Source organism: Triticum aestivum, chromosome 7D (genome assembly GCF_018294505.1).
Source record: "Triticum aestivum cultivar Chinese Spring chromosome 7D, IWGSC CS RefSeq v2.1, whole genome shotgun sequence".
NCBI lineage: Eukaryota > Viridiplantae > Streptophyta > Magnoliopsida > Poales > Poaceae > Triticum > Triticum aestivum.
Genome location: NC_057814.1, coordinates 478192466 through 478216720, shown reverse-complemented (window position 1 = coordinate 478216720; position 24255 = coordinate 478192466).

Below are 24255 nucleotides of genomic sequence, written 5' to 3'. Positions count from 1 at the left end.
ATAACCCAAACTCTCGCAGATTGTACCCCTACTGCGATGGACAGAGAACCAGCTTCACCCAATCTAACCCCAACCCCAGCCGATAGTAACCCAGTTCCTGTTGACACAGCACCATCTCCACCACAGAGCTCCCAAACAAGAGCAGTTAGTAAGGCAGCTCCAGTGCCCAAAGGGCCAGTACTATCACGGCGAACCCCAACTCCACCAGTTAGTACGCCTATTCCTGTGGAGGAAGCACAACCAGCTAGTCGTAGTTTAGCATCTATCGCATTTGATGTTGTTAAATCGTATGTGCGTATCTTCCCATCTTGGAAATATTATACTGAAGATGAAGGAAAATGCCAGTTGCAGGTGTTTGTCCAGGAGTTATGTGTAAGTAATGTTATTCATGGCAATTACTTTGCTTCGTCCCATACATCCTACCTCCATGATGGTTATAATACAGCAAATTTTCCCATTTTTCTCTATAGAGAAGGACCGATTTGGAAACTCAGGATGAGGTAACCTGTGCTAATACCTCTGCTATCTTCAAGAATGCTTGGTGGCAGTATCGGAATTACCTGAAGAAAACGTACTTCACCGGCAAAGAAACTCATCAAATTCCCTTACGTTCTCCTGAGACACATTTACTGGACGATGACTGGGAACGCCTTGTTCTGTACTGGTCCCGAACCAAGAATGTGGTAAGGTCTATGAGCTCATTTTCTATTTTTAGTATTATATTCTTGCGTCTTACTGTACTCTGTTCATGTAGAACAAGTGCCTAAACCTGAAGAACAACTGTTCTAATTTAAGATTCCATTGCTATCATAGTTCAAAAAAGCGCTAGGCGTTAATTGTGCGTTTTGCCACCGCCTTGCGCTTTACTGACCAAAGCGCATGCTTATGCGCAGTTATGCACAGATTATGCGTAGTTATGCGCAATGCGTTTTGCCAACGCCTAGAGCCTAGGCGCGCTTAAGCGCTCGCTTAGGCGCGCCTTTTTTAACTATGATTGCTTTGCTCTTGTATCACTGTATTTACTCATACAAACTTATTTTTAAATTGAAGGATCCAATCGAAACTCCAATGGCACAGCAGGTATGTTCACGCATGTTTCTTTAACAGGTTTGCTCTTATCAATAGCTCTGTTGATTTCAATTTCAATTGTGTATACAGTTGACTTTCATATCATGCACATTACTAGCATCACAACAGAGCCAATAGTGTTGTTGTACATGTAGACCCGTGGTACCCATCTGAAATCTTGTTGTGCCGTGTAGTTTCCCACGCTTTGTATTCTTTCACTGCTGCTTTGTCTTGAACTGATATGATTTGAACCGTGTCTCTATTTTGATTTGGCAAGACAATGCAGTGACCATAGGACATAGATATATGTTTGTTTGATGCTTTTATTATGTACTAGTACTTGGCAATAGAAGACTTGGTAGTTTAATCCTGTCCACCTTACTAATGAACTGGTTCACCGAAATGAGTTTCATATACTAGTACATGCTAAACTTGTTATGTGTCTGCTTGTTTCTTCTTTTAGAATGCTGACAGAATATTGGGGAAGAGTGCCTTATTAAGCAATGGTAAAGGAAGTAATGCAGATAAGGTTCAGGATAGTGACACATCCTTGTTGGTCTCCAACAAAGCTGATAAAACAGCTAAGGAAGACTATCTTGAAGACAGCGAGACAACCCCAAAGTCCTGTCTTGGTTTAGTGTTCGAGTTACTGGCCACTACCGCTTGCACAAGCTATTCAAACTCACTGTCTGAATCAGTTCGGTTTCTTGAGTCTCAACTACAAGCTGAAAGACATCGATCAGCTGTGCTGCGACAAGAAGCGGAAGGACTGCGGAAGTCCCTGGAGCATTCAGATGCATACTTTCTGGTGCAACAGCAAGCGTTGGAGGATTTTAGCGCCAAACAGGACAAAGCTAATCAGCTTGCTAAGCTTATTGCCAGCATGGTGGATACCCAGGATAACGTTTCTTGAGCTCTTCTGAAGTTGTTTCAGTTATGCTCTTGTTTTGCTGCCGCGTTTATTTGCACTGGTGGCCAATTTTGACGGCCAGTGTATGTAATGTGCTGCTTTGTTCCCTATATTTGCACTGGTGGCGAACTTTGATGCCCAGTGGATGTAATATGTGTAATAGCGGTAATAGGCTAGCGTTAATTGCTTGCTTATTTATTTCCTTATTGTCTTGTTTAGTTGTTTGCTTGTAGTCACTGCAGTTCTTTTTCTGTTTTTTTCTAGTGGCCACAATAGCCTATTTTTGGTAACTAGGCCAAAATAATCGTGGCAACACACGGACTGTTGTAACCATGGGCCTCCTGCAGGCCGTATGATCCATGGGCCTTCGTCCGGCCGTAGGATCCATCGGCCTTCTATACGGGCCTTAGGGTCCATGGGCCTTCTACGGGCCGTAGGGTCCATGGGCCTTCTACGGGCCGTACGATCCATGGGCCTTCTACGGGCCGTACTATCCATGGGCCTCATACGGGCCGTAGGATCCATGGGCCTTCTACGGGGCGTATCATCATTTCGCCAATCATGGGCCGTACTATTCGTGGACCATAACGGGCCGTTAATAGGCCGTATTTGATAACTCTATGAAAACAGCCCAACGGGTTTTTTTGACATGAAAACGGCCCAACGTATTAACGGTCCGCAAACGGGCCGACTGTAACGACGGGCTGAATTTGGCCCACAAGCAGAAAATGACAGTAACGGGCCGTATGTAACCGAATGCTGCAAATGAGCCCAAGAATCAATGGGCCCTGAGAAGGCCGAAAGATAACTTGGGCTGGAAACGGCCCAATGGAATAACGGGCCGTTAATGGGTATAAAGTGATACACTGTTCATTACGGGCCAGTTTCACCACGGGCCGTTAATGGGCCAAGAGTTACAAAGGTCCTCATATGGGCCGAAAGAAGTCATGGGCCACACATGGGCCGGAAGTTAAAACGGGCTGAATCATATTGGACGGCCCAGATGACGCTACTGGGCCTAATTCGGATAGGGCGTAACGGGCCCTGGGTTAGCGGGCTGTAAATGGGCTATATGCGAACAGGCCGTTAACAGGCTTTCCGTGGGCCGGCCCGCCACCTTTTGACCAAGTCAAACGGGCCGGCCTTTTCACAGGAATGGGCCTCTGTTGGGCCGTGCCACGTGTCGCCGTATCATAGGCGCCTTCGGTCCAATGAGCGGATGACATCTGTCCCAACGGTGAGCCGACACGTGTTTCCTCCAGCCAATGATGATTTTACACGTGGAAAATCCCCCATTGATCGGGGCTGTTAACGGGTTATCGGATCCAAAAACCCGACCCGATAGCTATACGGCGTTCCGTTACGGTGGATGCCACGTGTCGGTCACCCTTGAAGAAAGCACTTCTGTGACGCGCGATTTTATCGTCATGGAAGTGGGACACTTCCGTGATGATAATTTTGGTAATGTCATGGAATACTTCTACGACAGCACAGGTATGATATCTTGATTCTGTCATAAAATCGTCATGGATGTACATGCAGTGACAAAAAACGCGACCTACTGTGACAAACACGTATCATCACGGAAGTGTATTTTTTTTGTAGTGTTAGTATTCTGCTATTTGCATAAATGTCTTCATGACTTATACATGTTCTATGACTATGAGAGATTATATTACTCCCGATTTATTACATAATACATGTGTGAATACATAGACAAACAAGTGTCACTAGTATGCCTCTACTTGACTAGCTCGTTGATCAAAGATGGTTATGTTTCCTAGCCATAGACATGAGTTGTCATTTGATTAACGGGATCAATCATTAGAGAATGATGTGATGACTTGACCCATCCTTAGCTTAGCACTACGATCGTTTAGTTTGTTGCTATTGCTTTCTTCATGACTAACATGTTCCTATGACTAGAGATTATGCAACTCCTACCAGAGGAACACTTTGTGTGCTATCAAACATCACAACGTAACTGGTGATTATAAAGGTGCTCTACAGGTGTCTCCGAGGTCTTGTTGGGTTGGTATTTCGAGATTAGGATTTGTCACTCCGATTGTCGGAGAGGTATCTCAGGGCCCACTCAGTAATGCACATCACTTAAGCCTTGCAAGCATTGCAACTAATGAGTTAGTTGTGGGATGCTGTATTACAGAACGAGTAAAGAGACTTGCCGGTAACGAGATTGAACTAGGTATTGAGATACCGACGATCGAATCTCGGGCAAGTAACATACCGATGACAAAGGGAACAACGTATGTTGTTATGCGGTCTGACCGATAAAGATCTTCGTAGAATATGTGGGAGCCAATATGAGCATCCAGGTTCCACTATTGGTTATTGGCCGGAGACATATCTCGGTCATGTCTACATAGTTCTCGAACCCGTAGGGTCCACACGCTTAAATTTTCGATGACAGTTATATTATGAGTTTATATGTTTTGATGTACTGAAGGTAAATCGGAGTCCCGGATGTGATCACGGACATGATGAGGAGTCTTGAAATGGCCGAGACATGAAGATTGATATATTGGACGACTATATTCGGACAGCGAAATGGTTCCGGGGGTTATCGGATATAAACCGGAGTACCGGGTGGTTACCGGAACCCCCCCGGAGGTTATTGGGCCTCATGGGCCCAATTGGTGGAAGAGGAGAGGCGGCCAAGGGGCAGCCGCGCGCCCCTGCCCCCAAGTCCGAATTGGACAAGGAAGGGGGCGGCGCCCCCCTTTCCTTTCCCCCTCTCTCTCCTTCCCTCTCCACTCCTAATCCAACAAGGAAAAGGGAGGGAGTCCTACTCCCAGTGGGAGTAGGACTCCTCCTGGCGCGCCCCTCCTGGCCGGCCGCCTCTCCTCCCCTTGCTCCTTTATATACGGGGGCGGGGGGCACCCTAGAGACACAACAATTGATCTGTTGATCTTTTAGCCGTGTGCCGTGCCCCCCTCCACCATAGTCCACCTCGATAATACTGTAGCGGTGCTTAGGCGAAGCCCTGCGTCGGTAGAACATCATCATCGTCACCACGCCGTTGTGCTGACAAAACTCTCCCTCAACACTCGGCTGGGTCAGAGTTCGAGGGACGTCATCGGGCTGAACGTGTGCTGAACTCGGAGGTGTTGTGCGTTCGGTACTTGATCGGTCGGATCGTGAAGACGTACGACTACATCAACCGCGTTGTGCTAATGCTTCCGCTTTCGGTCTACGAGGGTACGTGGACAACACTCTCCCCTCTCGTTGCTATGCATCACCATGATCTTGCTTGTGCGTAGGAATTTTTTTGAAATTACTACGTTCCCCAATAGTGGCATCCGAGCCAGGTTTTATGCGTAGATGTCATATGCACGAGTAGAACACAAGTGAGTTGTGGGCGATATAAGTCATACTGCTTACCAGCATGTCATACTTTGGTTCGGCGGTATTATGGGCGATATAAGCGGCCCGGACCGACATTACGCGTACGCTTACGCGAGAATGGTTCTACCGACGTGCTTTGCACACAGGTGGCTGGCGGGTATCAGTTTCTCCAACTCTAGTTGAACCGAGTGTGGCTACGCTCGGTCCTTGCGAAGGTTAAAACAGCACCAACTTGACAAACTATCGTTGTTGTTTTGATGCTTAGGTAAGAACGGTTCTTGCTAAGCCCGCAGCAGCCACGTAAAATTTGCAACAACAAAGTAGAGGACATCTAACTTGTTTTTGCAGGGCATGTTGTGATGTGATATGGTCAAGACATGATGCTAAATTTTATTGTATGAGATGATCATGTTTTGTAACCGAGTTATCGGCAACTGGCAGGAGCCATATGGTTGTCGCTTGATTGTATGCAATGCAATCGCCCTGTAATGCTTTACTTTATCACTAAGCGGTAGCGATAGTCGTAGAAGCATAAGATTGGCGAGACGACAACGATGCTACGATGGAGATCAAGGCGTCGCGCCGGTGACGATGGTGATCATGACGGTGCTTCGGAGATGGAGATCACAAGCACAAGATGATGATGGCCATATCATATCACTTATATTGATTGCATGTGATGTTTATCTTTATGCATCTTATCTTGCTTTGATTGACGGTAGCATTTTAAGATGATCTCTCACTAAATTATCAAAGTATAAGTGTTCTCCCTGAGTATGCACCGTTGCGAAAGTTCTTCGTGCTGAGATACCACGTGATGATCGGGTGTGATAGGCTCTACGTTCAAATACAATGGGTGCAAACAGTTTGCACATGCGGAATACTCAGGTTAAACTTGACGAGCCTAGCATATACAGATATGGCCTCGGAACACTGAGACCGAAAGGTCGAGCGTGAATCATATAGTAGATATGATCAACATAGTGATGTTCACCATTGAAACTACTCCATCTCACGTGATGATCGGACATGGTTTGGTTGATATGGATCACATGATCACTTAGAGGATTAGAGGGATGTCTATCTAAGTGGGAGTTCTTAAGTAATATGATTAATTGAACTTTAATTTATCATGAACTTAGTCCTGGTAGTATTAGCATATCTATGTTGTAGATCAATAGCTCGCGATGTTGCTCCCCGTTTAATTTTTATATGTTCCTGGTGAAAACTAAGTTGAAAGATGTTAGTAGCAATGATGCGGATTGGATCCGTGATCTGAGGTTTATCCTCATTGCTGCACATAAGAATTATGTCCTTGATGCACCGCTAGGTGACAGACCTATTGCAGGAGCAGATGCAGATGTTATGAATGTTTTGACAAAAGCTCAGTATGATGACTACTTGATAGTTTAGTGCACCATGCTTTACGGCCTAGAACCAGGACTTCAAAAATGTTTTGAACGCCACAGAGCATATAAGATGTTCCAAGAGTTGAAATTCGTATTTCATACTCGTGCCCATGTCGAGAGGTATGAGACCTCTAACAGTACTTTGCCAATAAGATGGAGGAGAATAGCTCAACCAGTGAGCATGTGCTCAGATTGTCTGAGTACTACAATTACTTGAATCAAGTGGGAGTTGATCTTCCAGATAAGATAGTAATTGACAAAGTTCTCTAGTCACTATCACCAAGTTAATAGAACTTCATGATGAACTATAATATGCAAGGGATGACGAAATTAATTCCCGAGCTCTTCGCGATGCTGAGATCGGCAAAGGTAGGAGTCAAGAAAAGAGCATCAAGTGTTGATGGTTAAAAAGAACACTAGTTTCAAGAAAAGGGCAAAGAGAAAGAAGGGGAACTTCAAGAAGAACGGCAAGCAAGTTGCTGATCAAGTGAAAAGCCCAAGTCTGGACCTAAGCTTGAAACTAAGTGCTTCTACTTCAAAGGGACTGGTCACTGGAAGCAGAACTGCCCCAAGTATTTGGTGGATAAGAAGGATGGCAAAGTGAACAAAGCTATATTTGATATACATGTTATTGATGTGTACTTTACTAGTGTTTATAGCAACCCCTCGGTATTTGATACTAGTTCAGTTGCTAAGAGTAGTAACTCGAAACAGTAGTTGTAGAATGAACAAAGACTAGTTAAGGGTGAAGTGAGGATGTGTATTGGAAGTGGTTCCAAGATTGATATGATCATCATCGCACACTCCCTATACTTTCGGGATTAGTGATGAACCTAAAATAAATGTTATTTAGTGTTTGCGTTGAGCATGAATATGATTGGATCTTGTTTATTGCAATACGGTTATTCATGAAAGCTAGAGAATAATTGTTGTTCTGTTTACATGAATAAAACCTTCTATGGTCATACACCCAATGGAAATGGTTTGTTGGATCTCGGTCGTAGTGATACACATATTCATAATATTGAAGCCAAAAGATGCAAAGTTAATAATGATAGTGCAACTCATTTGTGGCACTGCCCTTTAGGTCATATTGGTGTAAAGTGCATGAAGAAACTCCATGCTGATGGGATTTTGGAATCACTTGATTATGAATCACTTGATGCTTCCGAACCGTGCCTCATGGGCAAGATGACTAAAACACCGTTCTCCGGGACTACGGAGCGAGCAACAGATTTGTTGGAAATCATACATACAGATGCATGTGGACCGATGAATGTTGAGGCTCGCGGCGGGTATCGTTATTTTCTCACCTTCACAGATGATTTAAGCAGATATGGGTATATCTACTTGATGAAACATAAGTCTGGAACATTTGAAAAGTTCATATAATTTCAGAGTGAAGTGGAAAATCATCGTAACAACAAAATAAAGTTTCTACGATCTGATCGTAGAGGAGAATATTTGAGTTACGAGTTTGGACCTAGTTTGAAACAATGCGGAATAGTTTCGCAACTCATGCCACCTGGAACACCACAGCGTAATGGTGTGTCCGAACATCATAACCGTACTTTATTAGATATGGTGCAATCTATGATGTCTCTTACCGATTTACCACTATCGTTTTGGGGTTATGCATTAGAGACAGCTGCATTCACATTAAATAGGGCACCATCTAAATCCGTTGAGAGGACACCTTATGAACTTTGGTTTGGCAAGAAACCAAAAGTTGTCGTTTCTTAAAGTTTGGGGCTGCAATGCTTATGTGAAAAAGCTTCAACCTGATAAGCTCGAACCCAAATCGGAGAAATGTGTCTTCATAGGATACCCAAAGGAAACTGTTGGGTACACCTTCTATCACAGATCTGAAGGCAAGACTTTTGTTGCTAAATTTGGATCCTTTCTAGAGAAGGAGTTTCTCTCGAAAGAAGTGAGTGGGAGGAAAGTATAACTTGATGAGGTAACTGTACCTGCTCCTTTATTGGAAAGTAGTTCATCAAGAAATTTGTTCATGTGACTCCTACACCAATTGGTGAGGAAGCTAATGGTGATGATCATGTAACTTCAGATCAAGTTATTACCAAACCTCGTAGGTCAACCAGAGTGAGATTGGCACCAGAGTGGTACGGTAATCCTGTTCTGGAGGTCATGTTACTTGACCATGACGAACCTATGAACTATGGGGAAGCGATGATGAGCCCAGATTCCGCGAAATGGCTTGAGGCCATAAAATCTGAGATGGGATCCATGTATGAGAACAAAGTGTGGACTTTGGTTGATTTGCCCGATGATCAGCAAGCCATAGAAAATAAATGGATCTTCGAGAGGAAGACGGCCACTGATAGTAGTGTTACTATCTACAAAGCTAGAATTGTCGCAAAAGGTTTTCGACAAGTTCAAGGTGTTGACTACAATGAGAGTTTCTCACTCGTATCTATGCTTAAGTCTATCAGAATCATGTTAGCAATTGCCGCATTTTATGAAATCTGGCAAATGGATAAACAAAACTGCATTCCTTAATGGATTTATTAAAGAAGAGTTGTATATGATGCAACGAGAAGGTTTTGTCAATCCTAAAGGTGCTAACAAAATACGCAAGCTCTAGCGATCCATCTATGGACTGGTGCAAGCATCTCGGAGTTGGAATATACGCTTTGATAAGTTGATCAAAGCATATAGTTTTATACAGACTTGCGGTGAAGCCTGTATTTACAAGAAAGTGAGTGGGAGCACTACAGCATTTCTGATAAGTATATGTGAATGACATATTGTTGATCGGAAATAATGTAGAATTATTCTGCAAAGCATAAAGGAGTGTTTGAAAGGAGTTTTTCAAAGAAAGACCTCGGTGAAGCTGCTTACATATTGAGCATCAAGATCTATAGAGATAGATCAAGACGCTTGATAAGTTTTTTCAATGAGTACATACCTTGACAATATTCTGAAGTAGTTCAAAATGGAACAGTCAAAGAAAGAGTTCTTGCCTGTGTTACAAGGTGAGAAATTGAGTAAGACTCAAAGCCCGACCACGGCAGAAGATAGAAAGAGAATTAAAGTCATTCCCTATACCTCAGCCATAGGTTCTATAAAGTATGCCATGTTGTGTACCAGATCTATTGTATACCCTACACTGATTTTGGCAAGGGAGTACAATAGTGATCTAGGAGTAGATCACTGGGCAGCGGTCAAAATTATCCTTAGTGGAATAAGGATATGTTTCTCGATTATGGAGGTGACAAAAAGGTTCGTCGTAAAGGGTTACGTCGATGCAAGTTTTGACACTGATCCAGATGACTCTAAGTCTCAATCTGGATACATATTGATAGTGGGAGCAATTAGCTAGAGTAGCTCCGTACAGAGCATTGTTGACATAGAAATTTGCAAAATACATACGAATCTGAATGTGACAGACCCGTTGACTAAACTTCTCTCACAAGCAAAACATGATCACACCTTAGTACTCTTTGGGTGTTAATCACATAGCGATGTGAACTAGATTATTGACTCTAGTAAACCCTTTGGGTGTTGGTCACATGACGATGTGAACTATGGGTGTTAATCACATGGTGATGTGAACTATTGGTGTTAAATCACATGGTGATGTGAACTAGATTATTGACTCTAGTGCAAGTGGGAGACTGAAGGAAATATGCCCTAGAGGCAATAATAAAGTTATTATTTATTTCCTTATTTCATGATAAATGTTTTTTATTCATGCTAGAATTGTATTAACCGGAACATGATACATGTGTGAATACATAGACAAACAGAGTGTCACTAGTATGCCTCTACTTGACTAGCTCGTTGATCAAAGATGGTTATGTTTCCTAGCCATAGACATGAGTTGTCATTTGATTAACGGGATCACATCATTAGGAGAATGATGTGATTGAATTGACCCATTCCGTTAGCTTAGCACACGATCGTTTAGTATTCTGCTATTGCTTTCTTCATGACTTATACATGTTCCTATTACTATGAGATTATGCAACTCCCGTTTACCGGAGGAACACTTTGTGTGCTATCAAACGTCACAACGTAACTGGGTGATTATAAAGGTGCTCTACAGGTGTCTCCAAAGGTACTTGTTGGGTTGGCGCATTTTGAGATTAGGATTTGTCACTCCGATTGTCAGAGAGGTATCTCAAGGCCCACTCGGTAATGCACATCACTTAAGCCTTGCAAGCATGGCAACTAATGAGTTAGTTGCGGGATGATGTATTACAAAACGAGTACCGAGACTTGCCGGTAACGAGATTGAAATAGGTATTGAGATACCGACGATCGAATCTCGGGCAAGTAACATACCGATGACAAAGGGAACAACGTATGTTGTTATGCGGTTGACCGATAAAGATCTTCGTAGAATATGTGGGAGCCAATATGAGCATCCAGGTTCCGCTATTGGTTATTGACCGGAGACATGTCTCGGTCATGTCTACATAGTTCTCGAACCCGTAGGGTCCGCACGCTTAAAGTTCGATGACAGTTATATATGAGTTTATATGTTTTGATGTACCGAAGGTAGTTCGGAGTCCCGGATGTGATCACGGACATGACGAGGAGTCTCGAAATGGTCGAGACATAAGATTGATATATTGGACGACTATATTCGGACACGGAAGTGTTCCGGGGGTTATCGAGATTAACCGGAGTCCGGGGGGTTACCGGAACCCCCCGGAGGGTTATTGGGCCTCATGGGCCATTGGTGGAAAGAGGAGAGGCGGCCAGGGCAGGCCACGCGCCCCTCCCCCCCCCCTAGTCCGAATTGGACAAGGAGGGGGGGCGGCGCCCCCCCTTTCCTTTCCCCCTCTCTCGCCTTCCCTCTCCACTCCTAATCCAACAAGGAAAAGGGAGGGAGTCCTACTCCCGGTGGGACTAGGACTCCTCCTGGCGCGCCCCTCCTGGCCGGCCGCCTGTCCCCCCTTGCTCCTTTATATACGGCGGCAGGGGGCACCCTAGAGACACAACAATTTATCTGTTGATCTTTTAGCCGTGTGCGGTGCCCCCCTCCACCATAGTCCACCTCGATAATACTGTAGCGGTGCTTAGGCGAAGCCCTGCGTCGGTAGAACATCATCATCGTCACCACGCCGTCGTGCTGATGAAACTCTCCCTCAACACTCGGCTGGATCAGAGTTCGAGGGACGTCATCGGGGTGAACGTGTGCTGAACTCGGAGGTGCCGTGCATTCGGTACTTGATCGGTCGGATCGTGAAGACATACGACTACATCAACCGCGTTGTGCTAACGCTTCTGCTTTCGGTCTACGAGGGTACGTGGACAACACTCTCCCCTCTCGTTGCTATGCATCACCATGATCTTGCGTGTGCGTAGGAATTTTTTTGAAATTACTACGTTCCCCAACAAAATAAGTACTCTACTTTGCTGCAACACCCTTTCCTCTTCAAGGGGAAAACCAACGCAAGCTCAAGAAGTAGCAGCCTTCCAACATATTCACCTCAACAGCGATGTCACCAATAATAACTCATGCCCACTCACATCCTAATGGATATATGTGCCTAGATCTTTCCTCACCACATGATGCTTGCAAAAAGAGAAAATAAAAATGAATAGGGAAGAATACTTTGACTCTTACATAAAAGTAAATGCATAAATGTAAAAGATAGGCCCTTCGCAGAGGGAAGCACAGGTTGTCATGCGCTTATTTGTTTGTATGCCAAATCCCATAATGAAAAAGAACGTCATGTTATATTGCCCCTTATGATAGCAACCTTTCTTATGCAGTCTGTCGCTTTTATTCTTTGCCATCACAAGTTCGTACAACACTCAATTTTCTCTTACACTAAATGATCCAACACATTTAGAAGCAATTTTTATTGCCTTAATGCACCGATGACAACTTACTTGAAGGATCTTACTCAATCCATAGGTAGGTATACTGGACTCTCAAAATAAGATTTGGGTTAAGGGTTTTTGGATGCACAAGTAGTATCTCTACTTAGTGTGGAATTTTAAAAATGTCCAAACGAACCCTGAATAATTCCTTTCCTTTACGATGCACCTATAGTTGCATGTTCGCTGCAGATAAAAGTTCTAGCAATTCAAACACCATCCTTTGCAGCTGTGACCCCATTATGTAATTCAAATCAAGACAAAAAAATACAGTAGATCACACACAGTTTATTATCACCAACCGTGTGAGATGCAGCACAAAATATCTTGGAGCACCGTCGGAGTATAGTACGCATATGGCTTACACGAGAAGGTGCGTCGGCTATAGTCCACAGCCGGCGTGTCAAGCACACTAGCTCGCTCCCCAAATATCATTCACTGTTCCATCATCACCGGTGAAAGATGGGGACGTGGACCCGCATCATGAGGGCAACTTCGGCAGCCCACTCAGGCAAGAGCATGGCCGTAGCCACCAGGCGCGTGCTAACAAGCTTCGTGAGGGCGGCTGCAATTTGCAACCCGGCGGCCAAGGCAGCCCAAATGACCACTGTTGCTTCTCAGGTGGCGGCAGCAACATCTGCCTCGGGGATAGTAACTGGCGAGAGTAGCACAGCAGCTGTCTGTTCTGCAGTGGCGGCCTTAGCCCTGATGGAGGACGCCCACGACCATGTCGAGGTCGCCCACGCCCAGCTCGTGGCGGTCACCGCACAAATCGAATGAAGCTTCTCCGACAACGGTCGGCAACCCACGGCCGAAGAGTTGGCAATCGCCGAGAGCGTTCATGCAGCCGTCCGTTCCTGCGTGGCATACCTTGCCATGACGGAGCCCGCCAAAGCCCAGATCAAGGCCGCCCACACCCAGCTCGTGGCGGCCTATTCCAAAGATATGGAGGATGCGGAAGGCGAGATACTTGCCGAGTATGGTGCGATGGATGCCATGGAACCCCTTCCCCAGGAGATCGTCGGGCGCAAGCTGGACATGGAGGAGGCAGCAGAGATCAATGACCACCAGCCGTAGTAGTACTCTTTGTTTTGTTTAATTAAGAGTGCCGGTCTTTAATTTGTTAGAGTAATGTTTAGGTCAGCTAGCTCTGTTTAATTGCCGAACTTGCTCAATTAAGTGTGGGTGTGCTGTAGTCCCCTTTGTGTACCCAAGTTATGCAATGACGTGGATGACCACTGTAACCAGGGAAATTCGAACCAAAATTTTTGACGTTCAAACTCAACACACATGGGTTAAGCTATCTGAATCGTTTGTGATGTTCACATATCATACACAGTTCTAAATAAGGGACCGTGTCTGATTACACTTTGCGCACCAGTTTTTTCGCTGAAGCGATTCAAAATTTTCGGCTTCCGTGGAAATATCTGCCTCCCCGCCCCTCCCCCTTACCAAAAGCCACATTTCCCCTGTTTCCGCCTTCCTTTCCAAGTTGAAACCTTCACTCCTTGCTTGCAGCGCCGCCTCCTCGCCGGCGACCCTCCTTCACGCTGCTTGGCCACGTCTATCCAGGCAGGTAATCCACACCCGACCCCCATCATCCTCCTCCTTCCACATCCCACATGCCCCGACCGCCGGCACGACACCTTCCACCCAAATCAACGACCCCTCCACCAAATAAGTGCCGCCCTAAGCCATGGTGCACGCAGCATAGCCAGGAGCTCAAGGAGCATTTGGCAGCGGAGAAACAAATCGCGCCCGCACGCGCGGATGAGGTCGTGATGGCTGCCATTCGTGCCGACCCCCAGATCTTGGAGGAGCACCTCACCGTCGGGACACCATCGACGCCTCACGCGCCGACGCCGCAACGCGCTTGGCTGCTTTAAACGATAGTTCATGGCATTTTCACGAGCCCACCCTCGGTGCCTTCGACAAAGACTACGAGGTGTTTTCTCAACGTGGACGTGCTTACCTCATCTCAAGAGCCAGCAGGTTGGTGCCTGGAGCGGCTCAGGCCACTCACCACTACGACGAGGGCACCCACGATGCAGAGGCCTCGCCCTCTTCCATGTCCAAGGAGCCAATCGTCATCGATATCTCCGACAATGAGGAGTAGCTTGTCTTATTAGCTCACTATAAGGACCCATGTTCAGTTTGCTAGCTACTGCCTTTCCTTAAAAAAATCTAGTGAATTGTGCTATCTACTTTTACCATGCAATATGTTGCTCTAGTGTATATGTTCTATATGTCGTGCAATGTGGTGCTCACTTATTAACTGTTTGGTTAATTAGTTGTCATGTTTAGTTAACTATTTGGTTCAATTCTGCAAATGTGATGTTCAATTCTTCAGGGTCCAATTCTGTATTGTCTTCCATGTGAGAAATAAATTGAATTTTCTTTACAAAATACATGAGAAACAAATACAATTGCTATATTTCGCTACAGGAATCAGGCACTTTGCCATCTGCCATGGCTGACGGCAAAGGCCTTTGCCATCAGCCAATAGACGGCACCACATCCGGCTGAACAAACTACGGCAAAGGGCACTTTGTCGTCTGCTGGCGGATGGCAAAGATGCAAAGGTCTTTGCCGTCTACCAGCAGACGGCAAAGGGTATGGACGGCACATGTGGCAGCTTAGGTCCGTTAAGGGGTTAACGGCGTTCTTTGCCGTCTGCTGGCAGACGGCAAGGACCTTTGTATCTTTGCCGTTTACCAGCAGACGGCAAAGTGCCCAAATAGGCCAACCCAGATGCCCCCTAGGTAGCTGCCAGAGGGCATGCTATGCCGTGTGCTGGCAGACGGCAAAGGCCTTTGCATCTTTGCCATCTGCCAGCAGACGGCAAAGCAACCATATAGGCCAGCCTAGTGCACCCGAGGTTGCACAGGTAGCTGCCACATGGCAGCTTTGCCGTTGGCCAGTAGACGGCAAAGTGCCTGTATAACCCCTATTTTTCTGTTTTTTCTTAAATTCAATCAATTTCACAGATATATATACACATTTGAAAATACTTTCAACAAGCATACCAACACATATACATACAAATCATATCCTTGCCATATGGATATGATCATCCAACACATATACATACCAAATCAAAAGTCCATATGCAAAATATATAGCTAGACAACATATCCAACAACAAGCATACAATGGTTTCATCCATACATACATATATAGGTAGCAAGTTTCACATTGTTCATCCTACAAAATCAAAACAAAAATGAAGGACAAGGAGGAGAGTAGACTCCATCAACGCAAGCTTCCTCATCTAAAGCAAATCTGCAAATTGGGAAAGAAGAAAGTTAGAAGAAGAAGAAGACTAGCTAGAAGAAGAAGAAAAATAAGAAGAAGAATTTTTCTTCTCTTTCTTTTTCTCCTCTCCTCTTCTTTATCTTCTTCTTCTTCTAACTAAGGTAACCTAGGTAATTATGCCATTTTTTAGCTAACCTAGGTAAAAATGCTAAGTGTAGGTCATTTTAGAGCTAAGCTAGGTCAATAGGTCATTTTGGAGCTTAGAAAGGTTATTATGTCATTTTCGAGGAAATAATCTAAGTCTATGTCATTTTGCAGGTAACCAAGATTATCATGCCATTTTGACCTAAGTATGGTAAGTATGTCAAAAATGAACTGAAGAAGCTAAGTATAGGTCATTTTTTAGCTAACCTGGGTAGTTATGCCATTTTTGAGCTAACTAAGCATATTTATTCATTTTGGAGGACAAAATGGTAAGTGTAGGTCATTTTAGAGCTATCCTAGTTAAAATCAGTGATTTCGGAGGTAGGTAAGGTTATTTTGTCATTTTGGAGGAAAATAAACTAATGATATGACAGTTTGGAGATAAACCAAGGTTATTATGCCATTTTTTACCTAAGTATGCTAAGTATGTCATAAATGAACTAAAGAAGCTAAGTATAGGTCAATTTTTAGCTAACCTAGGTAGTTATGCCATTTTTGAGCAAACTAAGCATATTTATTCATTTTGGAGGATAAAATGGTAAGTGTAGGTCATATTAGAGCTATTCTAGTTAAAATCGGTCATTTTGGAGGTAGGTAAGGTTATTTTGTCATTTTGGAGGAAAATAAACTAATTATATGACAGTTTGGAGCATAAACCAAGGTTATTATGCCATTTTTTTTATCTAAGTAAGCTAATTATGTCATAAATGAACTAGCTAAGCTAAGTATAGATCATTATTGAGCTATCCTAGGTAGCTATGCCATTTTTTAGCTAACTAAGCATATTAAGTCATTTAGGAGGAAAAAATGCTATCATCTTATAGCTATCCTAGGTAAAGTATGTCATTTTGGAGCTATATAGGTCATTTTGGAGCTAAATAGGTCATTTCTTAAGCTAAGTATGCATTTGTTAAGCAAACACTTGGGAAAACATACCATCATCACGGAGGTGAAGAACCGGTCGAGGTTGCGCCAGTGCCAGACGGAGAAGGATCGGTCGATGCCTGTCGGGAGGCATGCTGCACCAAAGATCATTTGCAATGTCTCGTTAGCATGATGCAACTCAAATGTGAAGACTAGTAACTAATGACCATTCAAATGAAACTCATCATGGGCGCTATACCAATTTGGGGCATCGGCGGAGGGGTCTGACCATTGCTCCGGCACAGGTCTACACATTTTTTTTCACGAATCAGTCCTATTAGTTAGTAATGAAACGAACATTGCGTGCATGATTTGGCTAATATGTAGGAGAAACTTACCACGAGGAGCTCGTATAGGGCCTAGTGAGATAGGTCGTTCCGGTTCCTCTCCTCCTCCAACAGACTGGCTGTCCTCTCCTCCATGTCCCTCTCCCTCTCCGCGCCTGTCTGTTTGCCTCCGCCAGAAGCTCCTGGGCCCTAGCCTCGATGGTGAGCTCCATTGGCCGTGGACGAGGCCTTATCTCAGGATCGTAGCTCGTCTGGCGCTTCTTGATATCCGGGAGAGTTCTAGGACAACGTATCAGTCCATCCCCAATGGCTACCGAGCCATGGTACCTCCCACCACCAAATAGCATCACGATCTCTAGATCAAAAGGACTCTGGCTCGGGTTGAAGTCCTCCCCTTTCCTCATCTTACCAACGTCTCTGTACCTCATGAGATTGTTGTGGGAGGAGATGTTGGTGAAGCTCTCCGGATGATCGAGGTCATCCTCAGAGAATGCCTTGGCCTTCTTGTACGGGGCAGTATGGGCCATGGCATCGAGGACGAACACCGGTGGCACCTCCTTCTTGTTGTGTCGCGCCTAAAAGAGAGGAACAAAATATTAGTTAAGGGGTCAAGCTAGCATGAAGAATGAAATTGCATGAATCGTGAAGCAAACCACATACCCAGCGATCCCCGTACTCAAACAGGTTGGAGCTCCCTTGATGGTGTGGCACACCTTGCATTTGGGGATGCTTATCCTTGGCCTTGTTGTGGACGGCTAGCCATTGGGGAGAGCACCACTCATCCACCAACGCCTCCCAACAGTCCATCCTATCCGCACACCATCTTGGGGGCACCTAAGTTAGACAAGAGAAATTTCAACGCTAAGCCTATGAATCAAATCAAGGAAACTAAGTACAAGGCCTTAAGAATAGGTAATTACCTTCATGTACTTCTCCTTACTCAGAAACTTGGCGCGGCACTTCGTCTTGGACCTCTTAATGTTAGTCGAGGCGTAGTAGTCCCGAACAGCCTGCACCCAAGCCTCGTGTCGTAAGTTCTGAAGTGGGCACTTGCCCTCGGCTTCGACAACCATAGCCGCATCCGCCTCGTGATCCTCAAGGCACCTGTCGAAGGTCTGCAATCGAACAAGACAACACTGATTAGTACAATTACTAGGTACTATTGATTTTTAATTCTGTAAAGGAGAAATTACCCACAACCTTCGGATCACAATGTCGGCCACCGTCTCGCACAAGACACTGTCGACCCTTTCCTCCGGTGGGGCCGGGGCAGCCACGTACAGCTCCCAGCTCAGTGCTAGCTGTGGAACCACACCCTCACTGGGCAACGTGACCCACCCCAAGAAGTGGTGCTGGCAAAGCACACCAAGGAATTGGTTGGGCCTGTGTGGCACCCCGGCTCAGAGAAAACCGGAACGCCCCGTATTCCAGCCGAGAGATCAAGGTGAAGTCTTCTGGAATACGGCACTGCTTAGTATAGAACAAACCAGCTCTATTACAACATGAATATGAACACGAGGGTTCTGATATTACAATGAATAACATCGGTACGGCGACACTATGCCAACCACGGTTGCTCTATACAAGCAGCATAACAAATCGAAGCAGCGGAACAAGAACGGTGATGATGGACTCCAATCCGCAGGGACTCTAGCTGGAATGTTTATCCTAGCTCGCGAACACAGGAACAACACCAAACAAGCAAGAAATCCAGGCGCGACCTACAAACTGGCATGACACGCGAGGTCAGTACATTGAATGTACTTGCAAGCTCACAATAACCAGAAGCATTCAAGACAAACATCAGCATGGCATTTACAGGTTAAGCAGGAATTAACAAGAGATCCTCAGGATAACATAACATGAACAACATGAACATAATACTGCGAGAACAATATGATCATGGCAAGAACATATAAATCTGATGACACTAGCATGCAACATGATGACACTACATGCATCATTTACTCTGCTCAGGTTACCTCGTAACCATCACATGCATCACTTACCATCCTCGGACATCACACGATCATCTTAGGATCAAATCAAGCTTGGTATAAACAATACCGCAGTGATCATTAAATGACCACAAGGAGCTTGATCTTTACCCACGATTCTCGCACAACATCACGAATATCCAAGAACTCGGTATCCTCGATACCACAGTGATATTTCCGGTGATCACAACCATGACCAACACTTGGTCTCCAATGGTGATCTTTCCGGCGATCACAACCAACTTATCTCCTCAACGAACCGGGGGTGTTATTAAGCACATTATTATTATTACTGTTGACTCACAGTGTGACCGACACGAACTGGGCCCTTATCAGCGGGCGCGGCTATCGATACATTTAATATACACTCTGCAGAGGTTAGTACACTGTACCCACACTACGGAACCCATGGCCTCGCACTCCCATTCGGGTGGACCAACGGCGTTCCGACAAAACCGATCTATTGCCATGACACTCTCCCAGCCACTCCGACCCACTCCCAACTGGGCTAGTCCTGGGTGGCCCCGTGTCTACCAAAGACACAACGACCACGGTCGTGGCCAAAACGTCCCTCACGGGGACCGGATCCATAACAACAACAACGGGCACACAAGGTTATGTCTACTTACCGGGCCAGGGTACGCACGCCCATAACCTTCCCTTGTTGGAGGCACCGGCGAGAGGCACGACAATAGACCCAGTTAGGACCTTCCCATAAAGGTAAGCATGGTTGCACTGGTCAATTCTATATGGTGGCACCATGACTCATCCAACAGTTGTTCAAGTTCAATTTAATCCAGTTAAACTTGAATGCAATATGCTGAGCCATGATAAAATAACATGATGCAATTACAATGCATGAACATGATATCAACATAAGCACGGGGGCAACATAACTATCCACCATATCCACAATGAATCATATCCAACTGAGCATAGTATAATGACGAGCATGAATATCACAAGTACAACACTACTCATAGAAACCTAGCATGACCACTAGCATCAACAATAAATATCATGCAAGACATATCAACAATACTACCATGCAATCATTTAACCAACTGGATGCAAAGGGACATGCATAACGACGGCGCTCGGACCAGACGTTAGTCATGCATCGAAGGCCATCACCAACATCAAAATGTATTACTAGCAAGCATAAGCATATGAAAGGAATACTAACAACTAGCAGGGCATGACAACCAGGTGCATAACAACATAGCAAGAAAGTAAGCACTAGTCCAGAAGCATTACCGAAACAACGATAACCATATTTTAAACAAGCAAACATTTAATAAATATTCAAGTTGAAAACCATGGCTACTACATTACTATCATGCAAGTGGGTTTTGTGGCTTGCCTGGGGTGACGGAGACTCCGGGAAGAAGTGCGGTGAAGCCGCGGAACGAAACGTCGGACAGTTCTTTCTCGGAGGGGGCTGATTAGAGGCAAAGGCATAATGGTCATTTTCACTGTGAAACCACCTAGTGAAAATGTTACCAAAATATAGAGCTCGACGACACGAAGAAGTGAGCGTTAGTTTCACCTCAATCGGAGGTACGGTTGAAAAGTTGTGAAGGTTGGAAGAACAGGGACTAATCTGTGAAAATTTTATCACCAACGGGCCCCTGAGTGGATAAGGCAGAAACGGATTTCAGAAAATACGCTTTCTGCGTAAGAAAACGTATTTTGGGCTGAGGAAGGAAAGAAGTACGCTTTCGGGCAAATGAAAGCGTACAAATGGAAATACGCCTTCAGGTAAATGAAAACGTACTCACCCGGGGGCGCTTCCACTTATGTGCCTGGGCCCACGCGTGGTCAACGCCTAAGAAGCTGACCGGTGGGGTCCGCGGGGAGGAGTGGGTCTAGGCGCGCTCGTCTTCTTCCTCCTCTCCCTGCCACCGATCGGGAACAGAGGAGGGAGGACAGGAGCGAGGCCAGCGATGGGGCGGGCCGCTCCGGCGAGCTCCGGCCCGGCCAAGCACACCGGCGGGACCGCGGGGCCAGGCCGCACCCATTCAGAGGGTCAGCCGGCGCCGGGGTGGAGTGGAGAGGAGGGGAGGTTGCGGTGACGAGGAGGGGTACAGAGGGCTCGGGCGACGAGGTTCACTGGCGATGTGGACACTCCGGCGAGGGGGACAAGGGTAGGGCGGCTTAGTTGGACGAGGGGAAGACGTTGGTGGAGTCAGGGAAGCACGAGGAGGCTCGGGATGGCCTGACGAGCTGGAGGCCGAACGGTGGAGGCGGCGGCCGTGCGTGGGGAGGCGTGGCCAGAGGTACTCCGGGGTCGAACGAGTGGGGTGGGGCGAACCGCAGAGGAGTGGGGAGTGCGGTGGACAGGTCAGGGAGGCGAGAGGAGGCTTGGCTTGGCCGGAATCATCCCGAGGTCGAGGCGACCATGGAGGAAAACGGCGGGCTCCGGCGAGATGGGGCGATTCCAGAGGGCAAATGAGGCGAGGGGGTGATGGGTGAGCTGCGGGAGAGCTCAGGGCATGCTTATATAGCCGAGGGGAAGGCTATGGAGCATCGCTAGTGAGCTTGAGCAGTGCTCTAATGGAGGTCAGAGGCTGGGCATGGCACGGGCACTATTCTAGTGGCGCATCGCTAGTGGGCACGCAAGTGTGACCACCACGCGCACTGGCGCAAGAGGCGCTCTTTGGCGTGGCCCACCATGTCCAGTGGAGGGACCTTGGTGCCCTTAGTCCAACTGAAGAAATAAATCGGTCCAGGGGCAAAGAAGAGATTTGCACTTAGCTCCAAAAGTAAATCAGTAAGAAGGTGTCTGTAACTTTATGTGGTTAAACCAGCTAGGTAACGTGGTAACTAGTTTGTCTGGTGATGATCACACACGAAAGTGATGCTGATCACCAAAATCCAGACTAAGAGGAGGAGTTTAGATGAGGGTTGCTGTAGAAAGTGTAAAATTGGCCAGAATTAGGGATTTGGATGATACACTCACATACTTGATCTCTGTGAGCTGAAGTCTGGCATAGAGGAGTTATATGATGGTATGAAGCTGCTGTAAAGATTTCATGCCATTTGGAAATACCAAAGTGGCACTTGCTTCACAAAGCTTCATTCTGAACAGAAACTTGGAAAAATTCTAGAGGAATAATGGATTGATGAACCATGCCCAAAATGGGTGGAGGTAGGTTATATGGACAATAGAAGGCCTAGAAACATTGGCAGCCAAAATGGAGCAAGATAAAATACACTTGCTTCACAAACTGAAATTTTGGACAGAATCAAAGAATTGAAGATGAGCTCACATGGAGGCATGACATGAGCTCTACTTTGGTGGAGGGCTATGATATGATGATATGAGGGATCATGCAAAATGGCAACTCATTTGGATATGTCTAGCTTGCACCTCCTTCACAAAGCTTCTTTCTTGATAGAAACTTTGGAAAATCATAATTAAATAATTACTAGGCAAATGAGGTTGCATTTTGGCATGTGGCAATGATATAGACAGGAAAAGGTGTCCAAGGAGTTTGAGGTCAATTGGGAAAAGGAAAATAGCACTTGCTTCACAATGTGCCATTTAGGGCAGAATAGGAAATGAATTATTTGAGCATGATGATAAACATGACAAATGAAATATTTTGCCATATTTGAGAAACATATGACCCAAACAATTTATGAGAATTATTTGGGAATTTTAGGAGTGACAGAAATATAGGTTCCTTCACAACCTAGGGTTTAATGGGTTATTCCTTTATCAGAAAAGGAATATTCCCAACAAAAGAATTTTGGGTTAGGTCAAGGATGGAAATGACATGATCTTGGGATGATAATGTGGGTGACAAGCCACTATAAAACCTAGGAAGGCATGATCTTCCCAAGTTTCAGAACCACATAGCCACGGAGAAGCAAAACAAAACAAGAAATCCAAGAAAATCAAAGGAAAAATGAAAATGGCAAAAATCCAGGCTGTCACAGCCTGCAGACACCAGGGGCGTGTTTCCAATCCCTGCAGTATGACAAGGCCAACAAATTAGATATTAATTTGAAGAAACATGAAGGCAAAAGGTTAAAAAAGAGTAAATGCAGTTACTTCTCCCCATTAGGCTCAATCAACCACCTCTCATCGCGGGTCGCAGGCATGGGCGGGAGCTTTGTACCACCATGCTGGTAGACCTTATTGCCCCCCTCAACCAGCTCGCCCTCGCTATACCTATCCTCAGAAAAGCTGTCCTCGCCACCATCAGCATGGCCACTAGCTTCCGGAGTCACGTGGGATGAAGACTCTGGGACCGGAGTCTCCTGGGACGAAGACTCTGGGACCTGAGTCTCGTGGGACGAAGGCTCGGCGACCCGAGGCTCGTCGGCCCGAGGCTCGTGGACCGGAGTCCGAGACAGGTCCAAGTCAGACAAGTCCACCTGAGACGGAGCAGTCCTGTGGTCGGGAGAATCAGCTGGGGGTGGCGGCGAGGAATGCGTAGCAGCCTTCCTAGCTCTCTCGGCGTCACTTCCACCTCTAGCACCCCTCTTCGCCTTCCCCTGACCTCTCCCGACCGAAGAAGAAGCGCCCGCTAGTGTCTGCATACTGACTACCAGCGCCCTTCGGAGGTGCTGCGGTGGAATAATAGCACCCCTCCCAGCATGCGCCGAGGAAGGAGGCTCGGAGCGCTCTCGACCCGCGCCCACCATGTGTCAACACCTGTAATGAAAAAGACTAAACACAATTAGTACAACATAAACATAATAAAAAATTTAAGTCCATCAAACCTAGACGCTAATAGGTAAAGATAGGTCCTAATCCCACTCGAGTATGTGTAGATTGGGTTCGTTTTCCCACGCTCTGCTCCGGATCCGACGCAAAATTTTGGCACCACCTTCCCGCTGTTCTCCTGATACTGAAGGAAATATGCCCTAGAGGCAATAATAAAGTTGTTATTTATATTTCCTTATATCATGATAAATGTTTATTATTCATGCTAGAATTGTATTAACCGGAAACTTAGTACATTTGTGAA